This window comes from Oncorhynchus clarkii, unplaced genomic scaffold (assembly GCF_045791955.1).
Source record: "Oncorhynchus clarkii lewisi isolate Uvic-CL-2024 unplaced genomic scaffold, UVic_Ocla_1.0 unplaced_contig_1340_pilon_pilon, whole genome shotgun sequence".
Lineage (NCBI taxonomy): Eukaryota > Metazoa > Chordata > Actinopteri > Salmoniformes > Salmonidae > Oncorhynchus > Oncorhynchus clarkii.
Window position 1 is genome coordinate 47,735 of NW_027261064.1, and position 19,661 is coordinate 67,395.

Consider the following 19,661-nt stretch of genomic DNA (forward strand, 5'->3'; position numbering starts at 1 on the left):
CCCTTTAAGAAATTAATCTGCTGAGTTTGGTGGTTTCTTGGAGCTGCTAAGGATTGCCCCCAGGTCTTCGTACGTTCAACTAATGCTCTATTCCTCTGAGCTACATCCCCTTAGATTGCAAGTAGTTGCATTTGGAAATAGACAAAAAGTGAGCCGAGGAATAAAATCGCTGTTTAGCCCCATAGCTTGCAAAATGTATTTTTCTCTCTCCCTGTTGGTCTAGTGGTAAGGATTCGGTTCTTTTACCACCGCTGCCTGGGTTTGATTCCCGCTCAGGGAATGACTTGCTTTTGGGTAAACACTAGGCATAAGTCAAAAAATTGGAACAACTGCAGAATAAGTTATACTCTTCTGAGTCAGCGACCTAAGGACTGTTGCAATCTCGAGAACTCTCTTGTGCTCTACCAACATTCCTATCATAGGTCAACAAGTGAAGATTTCTTCTCTCAGGGAAAGATATTTTTTGTCAAGCACATGTCAAGGTGCACTGCTGTCAAAAAGTTGGCGTAAGCCACAAGAAAAAGTACAATCCTTCGTACCGGATTTGAACCAGCGACCTAAGGATTACTGCAATTTCACCTAGAGTCCTCCGCTCTACCATATGAGCTATTGAAAGGCGTCAAATGTAGTCAAACGCCATTACCTAGATGGTCAGAGGTTCGGCAGAAGCATATGTTCCTTTCAAGAATTTAATCTGCTGAGTTTGGTGGTGTCTTGGAGCTGCTGAGGATTGCCCCCAGGTCTTCGTACGTTGAAGTAATGCTCTATTCCTCTGAGCTACATCCCCTTAGATTGCAAGTAGTTGCATTTTGGAATAGACAAAAAGTGAGCCGAGGAATAAATCGCTGTTTAGCCCCCTCACTGCGAAATGTCTTGTTCTCTCTCCCTGTTGGTCTAGTGGTTAGGATTTGGTTATTTTACCACCGCGGCCTGGGTTTGATTCCCGCTCAGGGAATGACTTGCTTTTGGGGAATCACTAGGCATATGTCAAAAACTTGGCACAACTGCAGAAAAAGTTATACTCTTCTGAGTCAGCGACCTAAGGACTGTTGCAATCTCGAGAACTCTCTGCTGCTCTACCAACATTCCTATCAAAGGTCAACAAGTGAAGATTTCTTCTCTCAGGGAAAGATATTTTTTTGTCAAGCACATGTCATGGTACACTGCTGTCAAAAAGTTGGCGTAAGCCACAAGAAAAAGTACAATCCTTCGAGCCGGATTTGAACCAGCGACCTAAGGATTACAGCAATTTCACCTACAGTCCTCCGCTCTACCAACTGAGCTATCGAAGGATAAAAAATGTAGTCAAACGCCATCACCTAGATGGTCAGAGGTTTGGCAGAAGCATATGTTCCCTTTAAGAAATTAATCTGCTGAGTTTGGTGTTTCTTGGAGCTGCTAAGGATTGCCCCCAGGTCTTCGTACGTTCAACTAATGCTCTATTCCTCTGAGCTACATCCCCTTAGATTGCAAGTAGTTGCATTTGGGAATAGACAAAAAGTGAGCCGAGGAATAAAATCGCTGTTTAGCCCCCTAGCTTGCAAAAAGTATTTTTCTCTCTCCCTGTTGGTCTAGTGGTTAGGATTCGGTTCTTTTCCCACCGCGGCCTGGGTTTGATTCCCGCTCAGGGAATGACTTGCTTTTGGGTAAACACTAGGCATAAGTCAAAAACTTGGAACAACTGCAGAATAAGTCATACTCTTCTGAGTCAGCGACATACGGACTGTTGCAATCTCGAGAACTCTCTGCTGCTCTACCAACATTCATATCAAAGGTCAGCAAGTGAAGATTTCTTCTCTCAGGGAAAGATATTTTTTTGTCAAGCACATGTCATGGTTCACTGCTGTCAAAAAGTTGCCGTAAGCCACAAGAAAATGTACAATCCTTCGAGACGGATTTGAACCAGCGACCTAAGGATTACAGCAATTTCACCTACAGTCCTCGGCTCTACCAACTGAGCTATCGAAGGATAAAAAATGTAGTCAAACGCCATCACCTAGATGGTCAGAGGTTCGGCAGAAGCATATGTTCCCTTTAAGAAATTAATCTGCTGAGTTTGGTGGTTTCTTGGAGCTGCTTAGGATTGCCCCCAGGTCTTCATACGTTCAACTAATGCTCTATTCCTCTGAGCTACATCCCATTAGATTGCAAGTAGTTGCATTTGGGAATAGACAAAAAAGTGAGCCGAGGAATAAAATCGCTGTTTAGCCCCCTAGCTTGCAAAAAGTATTTTTCTCTCTCCCTGTTGGTCTAGTGGTTAGGATTCGGTTATTTTCCCGCCGCGGCCTGGGTTTGATTCCCGCTCAGGGAATGACTTGCTTTTGGGTAAACACTAGGCATAAGTCAAAAACTTGGAACAACTGCAGAATAAGTTATACTCTTCTGAGTCAGCGACATACGGACTGTAGCAATCTCGAGAACTCTCTGCTGCTCTACCAACATTCATATCAAAGGTCAACAAGTGAAGATTTCTTCTCTCAGGGAAATATATTTTTTTGTCAAGCACATGTCATGGTACACTGCTGTCAAAAAGTTGGCGTAAGGCACAAGAAAAAGTACAATCCTTCGAGCCGGATTTGAACAAGCGACCTAAGGATTACAGCAATTTCACCTACAGTCCTCCGCTCTACCAACTGAGCTATCGAAGGATAAAAAATGTAGTCAAACGCCATCACCTAGATGGTCAGAGGTTTGGCAGAAGCATATGTTCCCTTTAAGAAATTAATCTGCTGAGTTTGGTGGTTTCTTGGAGCTGCTGAGGATTGCCCCCAGGTCTTCGTACGTTCAACTAATGCTCTATTCCTCTGAACTACATCCCCTTAGATTGCAAGTAGTTGCATTTGGGAATAGACAAAAAGTGAGCCGAGGAATAAAATCGCTGTTTAGCCCCCTAGCTTGCGAAATGTGTTTTTCTCTCTCCCTGTTGGTCTAGTGGTAAGGATTCGGTTCTTTTACCACCGCGGCCTGGGTTTGATTCCCGCTCAGGGAATGACTTGCTTTTGGGGAAACACAAGGCATAAGTCAAAAACTTGGAACAACTGCAGAATAAGTTATACTCTTCTGAGTCAGCGACATACGGACTGTTGCAATCTCGAGAACTCTCTGCTGCTCTACCAACATTCATATCAAAGGTCAACAAGTGAAGATTTCTTCTCTCAGGGAAATATATTTTTTTGTCAAGCACATGTCATGGTACACTGCTGTCAAAAAGTTGGCGTAAGCCACAAGAAAAAGTACAATCCTTCGAGCCGGATTTGAACCAGCGACCTAAGGATTACAGCAATTTCACCTACAGTCCTCCGCTCTGCCAACTGAGCTATCGAAGGATAAAAAATGTAGTCAAACGCCATCACCTAGATGGTCAAAGGTTTGGCAGAAGCATATGTTCCCTTTAAGAAATTAATCTGCTGAGTTTGGTGGTTTCTTGGAGCTGTTTAGGATTGCCCCCAGGTCTTCATACGTTCAACTAATGCTCTATTCCTCTGAGCTACATCCCATTAGATTGCAAGTAGTTGCATTTGGGAATAGACAAAAAGTGAGCCGAGGAATAAAATCGCTGTTTAGCCCCCTAGCTTGCAAAAAGTATTTTTCTCTCTCCCTGTTGGTCTAGTGGTTAGGATTCGGTTCTTTTCCCACCGCGGCCTGGGTTTGATTCCCGCTCAGGGAATGACTTGCTTTTGGGTAAACACTAGGCATAAGTCAAAAACTTGGAACAACTGCAGAATAAGTTATACTCTTCTGAGTCAGCGACATACGGACTGTTGCAATCTCGAGAACTCTCTGCTGCTCTACCAACATTCATATCAAAGGTCAGCAAGTGAAGATTTCTTCTCTCAGGGAAATATATTTTTTTGTCAAGCACATGTCATGGTTCACTGCTGTCAAAAAGTTGCCGTAAGCCACAAGAAAATGTACAATCCTTCGAGACGGATTTGAACCAGCGACCTAAGGATTACAGCAATTTCACCTACAGTCCTCGGCTCTACCAACTGAGCTATCGAAGGATAAAAAATGTAGTCAAACGCCATCACCTAGATGGTCAGAGGTTCGGCAGAAGCATATGTTCCCTTTAAGAAATTAATCTGCTGAGTTTGGTGGTTTCTTGGAGCTGCTTAGGATTGCCCCCAGGTCTTCATACGTTCAACTAATGCTCTATTCCTCTGAGCTACATCCCATTAGATTGCAAGTAGTTGCATTTGGGAATAGACAAAAAGTGAGCCGAGGAATAAAATCGCTGTTTAGCCCCCTAGCTTGCAAAAAGTATTTTTCTCTCTCCCTGTTGGTCTAGTGGTTAGGATTCGGTTCTTTTCCCACCGCGGCCTGGGTTTGATTCCCGCTCAGGGAATGACTTGCTTTTGGGTAAACACTAGGCATAAGTCAAAAACTTGGAACAACTGCAGAATAAGTTATACTCTTCTGAGTCAGCGACATACGGACTGTTGCAATCTCGAGAACTCTCTGCTGCTCTACCAACATTCATATCAAAGGTCAACAAGTGAAGATTTCTTCTCTCAGGGAAATATATTTTTTTGTCAAGCACATGTCATGGTACACTGCTGTCAAAAAGTTGGCGTAAGGCACAAGAAAAAGTACAATCCTTCGAGCCGGATTTGAACAAGCGACCTAAGGATTACAGCAATTTCACCTACAGTCCTCCGCTCTACCAACTGAGCTATCGAAGGATAAAAAATGTAGTCAAACGCCATCACCTAGATGGTCAGAGGTTTGGCAGAAGCATATGTTCCCTTTATGAAATTAATCTGCTGAGTTTGGTGGTTTCTTGGAGCTGCTGAGGATTGCCCCCAGGTCTTCGTACGTTCAACTAATGCTCTATTCCTCTGAACTACATCCCCTTAGATTGCAAGTAGTTGCATTTGGGAATAGACAAAAAGTGAGCCGAGGAATAAAATCGCTGTTTAGCCCCCTAGCTTGCGAAATGTGTTTTTCTCTCTCCCTGTTGGTCTAGTGGTAAGGATTCGGTTCTTTTACCACCGCGGCCTGGGTTTGATTCCCGCTCAGGGAATGACTTGCTTTTGGGGAAACACTAGGCATAAGTCAAAAACTTGGCACAACTGCAGAAAAAGTTATACTCTTCTGAATCAGCGACCTAAGGACTGTTGCAATCTCGAGAACTCTCTGCTGCTCTACTAACATTCCTATCAAAGGTCAACAAGTTAAGATTTCTTCTCTCAGGGAAAGATATTTTTTGTCAAGCACATGTCAAGGTGCACTGCTGTCAAAAAGTTGGCGTAAGCCACAAGAAAATGTACAATCCTTCAAGCCGGATTTGAACCAGCGACCTAAGGATTACAGCAATTTCATCTACAGTCCTCCGCTCTACCAACTGAGCTATCTAAGGATAAAAAATGTAGTCAAACGCCATCACCTAGATGGTCAGAGGTTTGGCAGAAGCATATGTTCCCTTTAAGAAATTAATCTGCTGAGTTTGGTGGCTTCTTGGAGCTGCTAAGGATTGCCCCCAGGTCTTCGTACGTTCAACTAATGCTCTATTCCTCTGAGCTACATCCCCTTAGATTGCAAGTAGTTGCATTTGGAAATAGACAAAAAGTGAGCCGAGGAATAAAATCGCTGTTTAGCCCCATAGCATGCAAAATGTATTTTTCTCTCTCACTGTTGGTCTAGTGGTTAGGATTCGGTTCTTTTCCCACCGCGGCCTGGGTTTGATTCCCGCTCAGGGAATGACTTGCTTTTAGGTAAACACTAGGCATAAGTCAAAAACTTGGAACAACTGCAGAATAAGTTATACTCTTCTGAGTCAGCGACATACGGACTGTTGCAATCTCGAGAACTCTCTGCTGCTCTACCAACATTCATATCAAAGGTCACCAAGTGAAGATTTCTTCTCTCAGGGAAATATATTTTTTTGTCAAGCACATGTCATGGTACACTGCTGTCAAAAAGTTGGCGTAAGGCACAAGAAAAAGTACAATCCTTCGAGCCGGATTTGAACAAGCGACCTAAGGATTACAGCAATTTCACCTACAGTCCTCCGCTCTACCAACTGAGCTATCGAAGGATAAAAAATGTAGTCAAACGCCATCACCTAGATGGTCAGAGGTTTGGCAGAAGCATATGTTCCCTTTAAGAAATTAATCTGCTGAGTTTGGTGGTTTCTTGGAGCTGCTGAGGATTGCCCCCAGGTCTTCGTACGTTCAACTAATGCTCTATTCCTCTGAACTACATCCCCTTAGATTGCAAGTAGTTGCATTTGGGAATAGACAAAAAGTGAGCCGAGGAATAAAATCGCTGTTTAGCCCCCTAGCTTGCGAAATGTGTTTTTCTCTCTCCCTGTTGGTCTAGTGGTAAGGATTCGGTTATTTTACCACCGCGGCCTGGGTTTGATTCCCGCTCAGGGAATGACTTGCTTTTGGGGAAACACTAGGCATAAGTCAAAAACTTGGCACAACTGCAGAAAAAGTTATACTCTTCTGAATCAGCGACCTAAGGACTGTTGCAATCTCGAGAACTCTCTGCTGCTCTACCAACATTCCTATCAAAGGTCAACAAGTTAAGATTTCTTCTCTCAGGGAAAGATATTTTTTGTCAAGCACATGTCAAGGTGCACTGCTGTCAAAAAGTTGGCGTAAGCCACAAGAAAATGTACAATCCTTCAAGCAGGATTTGAACCAGCGACCTAAGGATTACAGCAATTTCATCTACAGTCCTCCGCTCTACCAACTGAGCTATCGAAGGATAAAAAATGTAGTCAAACGCCATCACCTAGATGGTCAGAGGTTTGGCAGAAGCATATGTTCCCTTTAAGAAATTAATCTGCTGAGTTTGGTGGCTTCTTGGAGCTGCTAAGGATTGCCCCCAGGTCTTCGTACGTTCAACTAATGCTCTATTCCTCTGAGCTACATCCCCTTAGATTGCAAGTAGTTGCATTTGGAAATAGACAAAAAGTGAGCCGAGGAATAAAATCGCTGTTTAGCCCCATAGCTTGCAAAATGTATTTTTCTCTCTCCCTGTTGGTCTAGTGGTTAGGATTCGGTTCTTTTACCACCGCTGCCTGGGTTTGATTCCCGCTCAGGGAATGACTTGCTTTTGGGGAAACACTAGGCATAAGTCAAAAACTTGGCACAACTGCAGAAAAAGTTATACTCTTCTGAATCAGCGACCTAAGGACTGTTGCAATCTCGAGAACTCTCTGCTGCTCTACCAACATTCCTATCAAAGGTCAGCAAGTGAAGATTTCTTCTCTCAGGGAAAGATATTTTTTTGTCAAGCACATGTCATGGTTCACTGCTGTCAAAAAGTTGCCGTAAGCCACAAGAAAATGTACAATCCTTCGAGACGGATTTGAACCAGCGACCTAAGGATTACAGCAATTTCACCTACAGTCCTCAGCTCTACCAACTGAGCTATCGAAGGATAAAAAATGTAGTCAAACGCCATCACCTAGATGGTCAGAGGTTCGGCAGAAGCATATGTTCCCTTTAAGAAATTAATCTGCTGAGTTTGGTGGTTTCTTGGAGCTGCTTAGGATTGCCCCCAGGTCTTCATACGTTCAACTAATGCTCTATTCCTCTGAGCTACATCCCATTAGATTGCAAGTAGTTGCATTTGGGAATAGACAAAAAGTGAGCCGAGGAATAAAATCGCTGTTTAGCCCCCTAGCTTGCAAAAAGTATTTTTCTCTCTCCCTGTTGGTCTAGTGGTTAGGATTCGGTTCTTTTCCCACCGCGGCCTGGGTTTGATTCCCGCTCAGGGAATGACTTGCTTTTGGGTAAACACTAGGCATAAGTCAAAAACTTGGAACAACTGCAGAATAAGTTATACTCTTCTGAGTCAGCGACATACGGACTGTTGCAATCTCGAGAACTCTCTGCTGCTCTACCAACATTCATATCAAAGGTCAACAAGTGAAGATTTCTTCTCTCAGGGAAATATATTTTTTTGTCAAGCACATGTCATGGTACACTGCTGTCAAAAAGTTGGCGTAAGGCACAAGAAAAAGTACAATCCTTCGAGCCGGATTTGAACAAGCGACCTAAGGATTACAGCAATTTCACCTACAGTCCTCCGCTCTACCAACTGAGCTATCGAAGGATAAAAAATGTAGTCAAACGCCATCACCTAGATGGTCAGAGGTTTGGCAGAAGCATATGTTCCCTTTAAGAAATTCATCTGCTGAGTTTGGTGGCTTCTTGGAGCTGCTAAGGATTGCCCCCAGGTCTTCGTACGTTCAACTAATGCTCTATTCCTCTGAGCTACATCCCCTTAGATTGCAAGTAGTTGCATTTGGAAATAGACAAAAAGTGAGCCGAGGAATAAAATCGCTGTTTAGCCCCATAGCTTGCAAAATGTATTTTTCTCTCTCCCTGTTGGTCTAGTGGTTAGGATTCGGTTATTTTACCACCGCTGCCTGGGTTTGATTCCCGCTCAGGGAATGACTTGCTTTTGGGGAAACACTAGGCATAAGTCAAAAACTTGGCACAACTGCAGAAAAAGTTATACTCTTCTGAATCAGCGACCTAAGGACTGTTGCAATCTCGAGAACTCTCTGCTGCTCTACCAACATTCCTATCAAAGGTCAGCAAGTGAAGATTTCTTCTCTCAGGGAAAGATATTTTTTTGTCAAGCACATGTCATGGTTCACTGCTGTCAAAAAGTTGCCGTAAGCCACAAGAAAATGTACAATCCTTCGAGACGGATTTGAACCAGCGACCTAAGGATTACAGCAATTTCACCTACAGTCCTCAGCTCTACCAACTGAGCTATCGAAGGATAAAAAATGTAGTCAAACGCCATCACCTAGATGGTCAGAGGTTCGGCAGAAGCATATGTTCCCTTTAAGAAATTAATCTGCTGAGTTTGGTGGTTTCTTGGAGCTGCTTAGGATTGCCCCCAGGTCTTCATACGTTCAACTAATGCTCTATTCCTCTGAGCTACATCCCATTAGATTGCAAGTAGTTGCATTTGGGAATAGACAAAAAGTGAGCCGAGGAATAAAATCGCTGTTTAGCCCCCTAGCTTGCAAAAAGTATTTTTCTCTCTCCCTGTTGGTCTAGTGGTTAGGATTCGGTTCTTTTCCCACCGCGGCCTGGGTTTGATTCCCGCTCAGGGAATGACTTGCTTTTGGGTAAACACTAGGCATAAGTCAAAAACTTGGAACAAATCAAATCAAATCAAATCAAATCAAATCAAATTTTATTTGTCACATACACATGGTTAGCAGATGTTAATGCGAGTGTAGCGAAATGCTTGTGCTTCTAGTTCCGACAATGCAGTAATAACAAGTAATCTAACTAACAATTCCAAAACTACTGTCTTGTACACAGTGTAAGGGGATAAAGAATATGTACATAAGGATATATGAATGAGTGATGGTACAGAGCAGCATAGGCAAGATACAGTAGATGGTATCGGGTACAGTATGTACAAATGAGATGAGTATGTAAACAAAGTGGCATAGTATAGTATAAAGTGGCTAGTGATACATGTATTACATAAGGATACCGTCGATGATATAGAGTACAGTATATACGTATGCGTATGAGATGAATAATGTAGGGTAAGTAACATTTATATAAGGTAGCATTGTTTAAAGTGGCTAGTGATATATTTACATAATTTCCCATCAATTCCCATTATTAAAGTGGCTGGAGTTGAGTCAGTGTCAGTGTGTTGGCAGCAGCCACTCAGTGTTAGTGGTGGCTGTTTAACAGTCTGATGGCCTTGAGATAGAAGCTGTTTTTCAGTCTCTCGGTCCCAGCTTTGATGCACCTGTACTGACCTCGCCTTCTGGATGATAGCGGGGTGAACAGGCAGTGGCTCGGGTGGTTGATGTCCTTGATGATCTTTATGGCCTTCCTGTGACATCGGGTGGTGTAGGTGTCCTGGAGGGCAGGTAGTTTGCCCCCGGTGATGCGTTGTGCAGACCTCACTACCCTCTGGAGAGCCTTACGGTTGAGGGCGGTGCAGTTGCCATACCAGGCGGTGATACAGCCCGCCAGGATGCTCTCGATTGTGCATCTGTAGAAGTTTGTGAGTGCTTTTGGTGACAAGCCGAATTTCTTCAGCCTCCTGAGGTTGAAGAGGCGCTGCTGCGCCTTCTTCACGATGCTGTCTGTGTGAGTGGACCAATTCAGTTTGTCTGTGATGTGTATGCCGAGGAACTTAAAACTTGCTACCCTCTCCACTACTGTTCCATCGATGTGGATAGGGGGGTGTTCCCTCTGCTGTTTCCTGAAGTCCACAATCATCTCCTTAGTTTTGTTGACGTTGAGTGTGAGGTTGTTTTCCTGACACCACACTCCGAGGGCCCTCACCTCCTCCCTGTAGGCCGTCTCATCGTTGTTGGTAATCAAGCCTACCACTGTTGTGTCGTCCGCAAACTTGATGATTGAGTTGGAGGCGTGCGTGGCCACGCAGTCGTGGGTGAACAGGGAGTACAGGAGAGGGCTCAGAACGCAACCTTGTGGGGCCCCAGTGTTGAGGATCAGCGGGGAGGAGATGTTGTTGAACAACTGCAGAATAAGTTATACTCTTCTGAGTCAGCGACATACGGACTGTTGCAATCTCGAGAACTCTCTGCTGCTCTACCAACATTCATATCAAAGGTCAACAAGTGAAGATTTCTTCTCTCAGGGAAATATTTTTTTTTGTCAAGCACATGTCATGGTACACTGCTGTCAAAAAGTTGGCGTAAGGCACAAGAAAAAGTACAATCCTTCGAGCCGGATTTGAACAAGCGACCTAAGGATTACAGCAATTTCACCTACAGTCCTCCGCTCTACCAACTGAGCTATCGAAGGATAAAAAATGTAGTCAAACGCCATCACCTAGATGGTCAGAGGTTTGGCAGAAGCATATGTTCCCTTTAAGAAATTCATCTGCTGAGTTTGGTGGCTTCTTGGAGCTGCTAAGGATTGCCCCCAGGTCTTCGTACGTTCAACTAATGCTCTATTCCTCTGAGCTACATCCCCTTAGATTGCAAGTAGTTGCATTTGGAAATAGACAAAAAGTGAGCCGAGGAATAAAATCGCTGTTTAGCCCCATAGCTTGCAAAATGTATTTTTCTCTCTCCCTGTTGGTCTAGTGGTTAGGATTCGGTTCTTTTACCACCGCTGCCTGGGTTTGATTCCCGCTCAGGGAATGACTTGCTTTTGGGGAAACACTAGGCATAAGTCAAAAACTTGGCACAACTGCAGAAAAAGTTATACTCTTCTGAATCAGCGACCTAAGGACTGTTGCAATCTCGAGAACTCTCTACTGCTCTACCAACATTCCTATCAAAGGTCAACAAGTGAAGATTTCTTCTCTCAGGGAAAGATATTTTTTTGTCAAGCACATGTCATGGTTCACTGCTGTCAAAAAGTTGCCGTAAACCACAAGAAAAAGTACAATCCTTTGAGCCGGATTTGAACCAGCGACGTAAGGATTACAGCAATTTCACCTACAGTCCTCCGCTCTACCAACTGAGCTATCGAAGGATAAAAAATGTAGTCAAACGCCATCACCTAGATGGTCAGAGGTTTGGCAGAAGCATATGTTCCCTTTAAGAAATTAATCTGCTGAGTTTGGTGGTTTCTTGGAGCTGCTGAGGATTGCCCCCAGGTCTTCGTACGTTCAACTAATGCTCTATTCCTCTGAACTACATCCCCTTAGATTGCAAGTAGTTGCATTTGGGAATAGACAAAAAGTGAGCCGAGGAATAAAATCGCTGTTTAGCCCCCTAGCTTGCGAAATGTGTTTTTCTCTCTCCCTGTTGGTCTAGTGGTAAGGATTCGGTTCTTTTACCACCGCGGCCTGGGTTTGATTCCCGCTCAGGGAATGACTTGCTTTTGGGTAAACACTAGGCATAAGTCAAAAACTTGGAACAACTGCAGAATAAGTTATACTCTTCTGAGTCAGCGACATACGGACTGTTGCAATCTCGAGAACTCTCTGCTGCTCTACCAACATTCATATCAAAGGTCAACAAGTGAAGATTTCTTCTCTCAGGGAAATATATTTTTTTGTCAAGCACATGTCATGGTACACTGCTGTCAAAAAGTTGGCGTAAGGCACAAGAAAAAGTACAATCCTTTGAGCCGGATTTGAACAAGCGACCTAAGGATTACAGCAATTTCACCTACAGTCCTCCGCTCTACCAACTGAGCTATCGAAGGATAAAAAATGTAGTCAAACGCCATCACCTAGATGGTCAGAGGTTTGGCAGAAGCATATGTTCCCTTTAAGAAATTCATCTGCTGAGTTTGGTGGCTTCTTGGAGCTGCTAAGGATTGCCCCCAGGTCTTCGTACGTTCAACTAATGCTCTATTCCTCTGAGCTACATCCCCTTAGATTGCAAGTAGTTGCATTTGGAAATAGACAAAAAGTGAGCCGAGGAATAAAATCGCTGTTTAGCCCCATAGCTTGCAAAATGTATTTTTCTCTCTCCCTGTTGGTCTAGTGGTTAGGATTCGGTTCTTTTACCACCGCTGCCTGGGTTTGATTCCCGCTCAGGGAATGACTTGCTTTTGGGGAAACACTAGGCATAAGTCAAAAACTTGGCACAACTGCAGAAAAAGTTATACTCTTCTGAATCAGCGACCTAAGGACTGTTGCAATCTCGAGAACTCTCTACTGCTCTACCAACATTCCTATCAAAGGTCAACAAGTGAAGATTTCTTCTCTCAGGGAAAGATATTTTTTTGTCAAGCACATGTCATGGTTCACTGCTGTCAAAAAGTTGCCGTAAACCACAAGAAAAAGTACAATCCTTTGAGCCGGATTTGAACCAGCGACGTAAGGATTACAGCAATTTCACCTACAGTCCTCCGCTCTACCAACTGAGCTATCGAAGGATAAAAAATGTAGTCAAACGCCATCACCTAGATGGTCAGAGGTTTGGCAGAAGCATATGTTCCCTTTAAGAAATTAATCTGCTGAGTTTGGTGGTTTCTTGGAGCTGCTGAGGATTGCCCCCAGGTCTTCGTACGTTCAACTAATGCTCTATTCCTCTGAACTACATCCCCTTAGATTGCAAGTAGTTGCATTTGGGAATAGACAAAAAGTGAGCCGAGGAATAAAATCGCTGTTTAGCCCCCTAGCTTGCGAAATGTGTTTTTCTCTCTCCCTGTTGGTCTAGTGGTAAGGATTCGGTTCTTTTACCACCGCGGCCTGGGTTTGATTCCCGCTCAGGGAATGACTTGCTTTTGGGTAAACACTAGGCATAAGTCAAAAACTTGGAACAACTGCAGAATAAGTTATACTCTTCTGAGTCAGCGACATACGGACTGTTGCAATCTCGAGAACTCTCTGCTGCTCTACCAACATTCATATCAAAGGTCAACAAGTGAAGATTTCTTCTCTCAGGGAAATATATTTTTTTGTCAAGCACATGTCATGGTACACTGCTGTCAAAAAGTTGGCGTAAGGCACAAGAAAAAGTACAATCCTTTGAGCCGGATTTGAACAAGCGACCTAAGGATTACAGCAATTTCACCTACAGTCCTCCGCTCTACCAACTGAGCTATCGAAGGATAAAAAATGTAGTCAAACGCCATCACCTAGATGGTCAGAGGTTTGGCAGAAGCATATGTTCCCTTTAAGAAATTCATCTGCTGAGTTTGGTGGCTTCTTGGAGCTGCTAAGGATTGCCCCCAGGTCTTCGTACGTTCAACTAATGCTCTATTCCTCTGAGCTACATCCCCTTAGATTGCAAGTAGTTGCATTTGGGAATAGACAAAAAGTGAGCCGAGGAATAAAATCGCTGTTTAGCCCCCTAGCTTGCGAAATGTATTTTTCTCTCTCCCTGTTGGTCTAGTGGTTAGGATTCGGTTCTTTTACCACCGCTGCCTGGGTTTGATTCCCGCTCAGGGAATGACTTGCTTTTGGGGAAACACTAGGCATAAGTCAAAAACTTGGCACAACTGCAGAAAAAGTTATACTCTTCTGAATCAGCGACCTAAGGACTGTTGCAATCTCGAGAACTCTCTACTGCTCTACCAACATTCCTATCAAAGGTCAACAAGTGAAGATTTCTTCTCTCAGGGAAAGATATTTTTTTGTCAAGCACATGTCATGGTTCACTGCTGTCAAAAAGTTGCCGTAAGCCACAAGAAAAAGTACAATCCTTCGAGCCGGATTTGAACCAGCAACCTAAGGATTACAGCAATTTCACCTACAGTCCTCCGCTCTACCAACTGAGCTATCGAAGGATAAAAAATGTAGTCAAACGCCATCACCTAGATGGTCAGAGGTTTGGCAGAAGCATATGTTCCCTTTAAGAAATTAATCTGCTGAGTTTGGTGGTTTCTTGGAGCTGCTAAGGATTGCCCCCAGGTCTTCGTACGTTCAACTAATGCTCTATTCCTCTGAGCTACATCCCCTTAGATTGCAAGTAGTTGCATTTGGAAATAGACAAAAAGTGAGCCGAGGAATAAAATCGCTGTTTAGCCCCCTAGCTTGCGAAATGTATTTTTCTCTCTCCCTGTTGGTCTAGTGGTTAGGATTCGGTTCTTTTACCACCGCGGCCTGGGTTTGATTCCCGCTCAGGGAATGACTTGCTTTTGGGGAAACACTAGGCATAAGTCAAAAACTTGGAACAACTGCAGAAAAAGTTATACTCTTCTGAATCAGCGACCTAAGGACTGTTGCAATCTCGAGAGCTCTCTGCTGCTCTACCAAAATTCCTATCAAAGGTCAACAAGTGAAGATTTCTTCTCTCAGGGAAAGATATTTTTTTGTCAAGCACATGTCATGGTACACTGCTGTCAAAAAGTTGGCGTAAGCCACAAGAAAAAGTACAATCCTTCGAGACGGATTTGAACCAGCGACCTAAGGATTACAGCAATTTCACCTACAGTCCTCCGCTCTACCAACTGAGCTATCGAAGGATAATAAATGTAGTCAAACGCCATCACCTAGATGGTCAGAGGTTTGGCAGAAGCATATGTTCCCTTTAAGAAATTAATCTGCTGAGTTTGGTGGCTTCTTGGAGCTGCTAAGGATTGCCCCCAGGTCTTCGTACGTTCAACTAATGCTCTATTCCTCTGAGCTACATCCCCTTAGATTGCAAGTAGTTGCATTTGGAAATAGACAAAAAGTGAGCCGAGGAATAAAATCGCTGTTTAGCCCCATAGCTTGCAAAATGTATTTTTCTCTCTCCCTGTTGGTCTAGTGGTTAGGATTCGGTTCTTTTACCACCGCGGCCTGGGTTTGATTCCCGCTCAGGGAATGACTTGCTTTTGGGTAAACACTAGGCATAAGTCAAAAACTTGGAACAACTGCAGAATAAGTTATACTCTTCTGAGTCAGCGACATACGGACTGTTGCAATCTCGAGAACTCTCTGCTGCTCTACCAACATTCCTATCAAAGGACAACAAGTGAAGATTTCTTCTCTCAGGGAAATATATTTTTTTGTCAAGCACATGTCATGGTACACTGCTGTCAATAAGTTGGTGTAAGCCACAAGAAAAAGTACAATCCTTCGAGCCGGATTTGAACCAGCGACCTAAGGATTACAGCAATTTCACCTACAGTCCTCCACTCTACCAACTGAGCTATCGAAGAATAAAAAATGTAGTCAAACGCCATCACCTAGATGGTCAGAGGTTTGGCAGAAGCATATGTTCCTTTTAAGAAATTAATCTGATGAGTTTGGTGGTTTCTTGGAGCTGCTGAGGATTGCCCCCAGGTCTTCGTACGTTCAACTAATGCTCTATTCCTCTGAGCTACATCCCCTTAGATTGCAAGTAGTTGCATTTGGGAATAGACAAAAAGTGAGCCGAGGAATAAAATCGCTGTTTAGCCCCCTAGCTTGCGAAATGTATTTTTCTCTCTCCCTGTTGGTCTAGTGGTTAGGATTCGGTTCTTTTACCACCGCTGCCTGGGTTTGATTCCCGCTCAGGGAATGACTTGCTTTTGGGGAAACACTAGGCATAAGTCAAAAACTTGGCACAACTGCAGAAAAAGTTATACTCTTCTGAATCAGCGACCTAAGGACTGTTGCAATCTCGAGAACTCTCTACTGCTCTACCAACATTCCTATCAAAGGTCAACAAGTGAAGATTTCTTCTCTCAGGGAAAGATATTTTTTTGTCAAGCACATGTCATGGTTCACTGCTGTCAAAAAGTTGCCGTAAGCCACAAGAAAAAGTACAATCCTTCGAGCCGGATTTGAACCAGCAACCTAAGGATTACAGCAATTTCACCTACAGTCCTCCGCTCTACCAACTGAGCTATCGAAGGATAAAAAATGTAGTCAAACGCCATCACCTAGATGGTCAGAGGTTTGGCAGAAGCATATGTTCCCTTTAAGAAATTAATCTGCTGAGTTTGGTGGTTTCTTGGAGCTGCTAAGGATTGCCCCCAGGTCTTCGTACGTTCAACTAATGCTCTATTCCTCTGAGCTACATCCCCTTAGATTGCAAGTAGTTGCATTTGGAAATAGACAAAAAGTGAGCCGAGGAATAAAATCGCTGTTTAGCCCCCTAGCTTGCGAAATGTATTTTTCTCTCTCCCTGTTGGTCTAGTGGTTAGGATTCGGTTCTTTTACCACCGCGGCCTGGGTTTGATTCCCGCTCAGGGAATGACTTGCTTTTGGGGAAACACTAGGCATAAGTCAAAAACTTGGAACAACTGCAGAAAAAGTTATACTCTTCTGAATCAGCGACCTAAGGACTGTTGCAATCTCGAGAGCTCTCTGCTGCTCTACCAAAATTCCTATCAAAGGTCAACAAGTGAAGATTTCTTCTCTCAGGGAAAGATATTTTTTTGTCAAGCACATGTCATGGTACACTGCTGTCAAAAAGTTGGCGTAAGCCACAAGAAAAAGTACAATCCTTCGAGACGGATTTGAACCAGCGACCTAAGGATTACAGCAATTTCACCTACAGTCCTCCGCTCTACCAACTGAGCTATCGAAGGATAATAAATGTAGTCAAACGCCATCACCTAGATGGTCAGAGGTTTGGCAGAAGCATATGTTCCCTTTAAGAAATTAATCTGCTGAGTTTGGTGGCTTCTTGGAGCTGCTAAGGATTGCCCCCAGGTCTTCGTACGTTCAACTAATGCTCTATTCCTCTGAGCTACATCCCCTTAGATTGCAAGTAGTTGCATTTGGAAATAGACAAAAAGTGAGCCGAGGAATAAAATCGCTGTTTAGCCCCATAGCTTGCAAAATGTATTTTTCTCTCTCCCTGTTGGTCTAGTGGTTAGGATTCGGTTCTTTTACCACCGCGGCCTGGGTTTGATTCCCGCTCAGGGAATGACTTGCTTTTGGGTAAACACTAGGCATAAGTCAAAAACTTGGAACAACTGCAGAATAAGTTATACTCTTCTGAGTCAGCGACATACGGACTGTTGCAATCTCGAGAACTCTCTGCTGCTCTACCAACATTCCTATCAAAGGACAACAAGTGAAGATTTCTTCTCTCAGGGAAATATATTTTTTTGTCAAGCACATGTCATGGTACACTGCTGTCAATAAGTTGGTGTAAGCCACAAGAAAAAGTACAATCCTTCGAGCCGGATTTGAACCAGCGACCTAAGGATTACAGCAATTTCACCTACAGTCCTCCACTCTACCAACTGAGCTATCGAAGAATAAAAAATGTAGTCAAACGCCATCACCTAGATGGTCAGAGGTTTGGCAGAAGCATATGTTCCTTTTAAGAAATTAATCTGATGGGTTTGGTGGTTTCTTGGAGCTGCTGAGGATTGCCCTCAGGTCTTCGTACGTTCAACTAATGCTCTATTCCTCTGAGCTACATCCCCTTAGATTGCAAGTAGTTGCATTTGGGAATAGACAAAAAGTGAGCCGAGGAATAAAATCGCTGTTTAGCCCCCTAGCTTGCGAAATGTATTTTTCTCTCTCCCTGTTGGTCTAGTGGTAAGGATTCGGTTATTTTACCACCGCGGCCTGGGTTTGATTCCCGCTCAGCATTCCTCTTCATTCCTATCAAAGGTCAACAAGTGAAGATTTCTTCTCTCAGGGAAAGATATTTTTTGTCAAGCACATGTCATGGTACACTTCAACAAGTGAAGATTTCTTCTCTCAGGGAAAGATATTTTTTGTCAAGCACATGTCATGGTACACTGCTGTCAAAAAGTTGACTGTTGGTCTAGTGGTTAGGATTCGGTTCTTTTACCACCGCTGCCTGGGTTTGATTCCCGCTCAGGGAATGACTTGCTTTTGGGGAAACACTAGGCATAAGTCAAAAACTTGGCACAACTGCAGAAAAAGTTATACTCTTCTGAATCAGCGACCTAAGGACTGTTGCAATCTCGAGAACTCTCTGCTGCTCTACCAACATTCCTATCAAAGGTCAACAAGTGAAGATTTCTTCTCTCAGAGAAAGATATTTTTTTGTCAAGCACATGTCATGGTACACTGCTGTCAAAAAGTTGGCGTAAGCCACAAGAAAAAGTACAATCCTTCGAGCCGGATTTGAACAAGCGACCTAAGGATTAGAGCAATTTCACCTACAGCCCTCCGCTCTACCAACTGAGTTATCGAAGGATAAAAAATGTAGTCAAACACCATCACCTAGATGGTCAGAGGTTTGGCAGAAGCATATGTTCCCTTTAAGAAATTAATCTGCTGACTTTGGTGGTTTCTTGGAGCTGCTGAGGATTGCCCCCAGGTCTTCGTACGTTCAACTAATGCTCTATTCCTCTGAGCTACATCCCCTTAGATTGCAAGTAGTTGCATTTGGGAATAGACAAAAAGTGAGCCGAGGAATAAAATCGCTGTTTAGCCCCCTAGCTTGCGAAATGTATTTTTCTCTCTCCCTGTTGGTCTAGTGGTAAGGATTCGGTTCTTTTACCACCGCGGCCTGGGTTTGATTCCCGCTCAGGGAATGACTTGCTTTTGGGTAAACACTAGGCATAAGTCAAAAACTTGGAACAACTGCAGAATAAGTTATACTCTTCTGAATCAGCGACCTAAGGACTGTTGCAATCTCGAGAACTCTCTGCTGCTCTACCAACATTCCTATCAAAGGTCAACAAGTGAAGATTTTTTCTCTCAGGGAAAGATATTTTTTTGTCAAGCACATGTCATGGTACACTGCTGTCAAAAAGCTGGTGTAAGCCACAAGAAAAAGTACAATCCTTCGAGCCGGATTTGAACCAGCGACCTAAGGATTACAGCAATTTCACCTACAGTCCTCCGCTCTACCAACTGAGCTATCGAAGGATAAAAAAATGTAGTCAAACACCATCACCTAGATGGTCAGAGGTTTGGCAGAAGCATATGTTCCTTTTAAGAAATTAATCTGATGAGTTTGGTGGTTTCTTGGAGCTGCTGAGGATTGCCCCCAGGTCTTCGTACGTTCAACTAATGCTCTATTCCTCTGAGCTACATCCCCTTAGATTGCAAGTAGTTGCATTTGGGAATAGACAAAAAGTGAGCCGAGGAATAAAATCGCTGTTTAGCCCCCTAGCTTGCGAAATGTATTTTTCTCTCTCCCTGTTGGTCTAGAGGTTAGGATTCGGTTCTTTTACCACCGCGGCCTGGGTTTGATTCCCGCTCAGGGAATGACTTGCTTTTGGGGAAACACTAGGCATAAGTCAAAAACTTGGCACAACTGCAGAAAAAGTTATACTCTTCTGAATCAGCGACCTAAGGACTGTTGCAATCTCGAGAACTCTCTGCTGCTCTACCAACATTCCTATCAAAGGTCAACAAGTGAAGATTTCTTCTCT

At 43.6% G+C, this 19,661-nt stretch overlaps 6 non-coding genes across 6 annotated transcripts; all 6 read right to left on the reverse strand.

Annotated features, from left to right (window-relative positions):
- Window positions 1–1,205: 1,205 nt before the first annotated feature.
- On the reverse strand, window positions 1,206–1,292 carry trnay-gua (transfer RNA tyrosine (anticodon GUA)). The gene is given in 2 exon segments: window positions 1,206–1,241; window positions 1,256–1,292. It is a non-coding gene; the product is annotated as a tRNA-Tyr (tRNA).
- A 1,947-nt stretch (window positions 1,293–3,239) lies between these two features.
- On the reverse strand, window positions 3,240–3,326 carry trnay-gua (transfer RNA tyrosine (anticodon GUA)). The gene is given in 2 exon segments: window positions 3,240–3,275; window positions 3,290–3,326. It is a non-coding gene; the product is annotated as a tRNA-Tyr (tRNA).
- A 3,301-nt stretch (window positions 3,327–6,627) lies between these two features.
- trnay-gua (transfer RNA tyrosine (anticodon GUA)) lies at window positions 6,628–6,714 on the reverse strand. Its single transcript is given in 2 exon segments — window positions 6,628–6,663; window positions 6,678–6,714. It is a non-coding gene; the product is annotated as a tRNA-Tyr (tRNA).
- Window positions 6,715–14,081: 7,367 nt separating this feature from the next.
- Window positions 14,082–14,168, reverse strand: trnay-gua (transfer RNA tyrosine (anticodon GUA)). Its single transcript is given in 2 exon segments — window positions 14,082–14,117; window positions 14,132–14,168. It is a non-coding gene; the product is annotated as a tRNA-Tyr (tRNA).
- Window positions 14,169–16,115: 1,947 nt separating this feature from the next.
- On the reverse strand, window positions 16,116–16,202 carry trnay-gua (transfer RNA tyrosine (anticodon GUA)). The gene is given in 2 exon segments: window positions 16,116–16,151; window positions 16,166–16,202. It is a non-coding gene; the product is annotated as a tRNA-Tyr (tRNA).
- Window positions 16,203–19,065: 2,863 nt separating this feature from the next.
- trnay-gua (transfer RNA tyrosine (anticodon GUA)) lies at window positions 19,066–19,152 on the reverse strand. Its single transcript is given in 2 exon segments — window positions 19,066–19,101; window positions 19,116–19,152. It is a non-coding gene; the product is annotated as a tRNA-Tyr (tRNA).
- Between the last annotated feature and the right edge of the window lie 509 nt (window positions 19,153–19,661).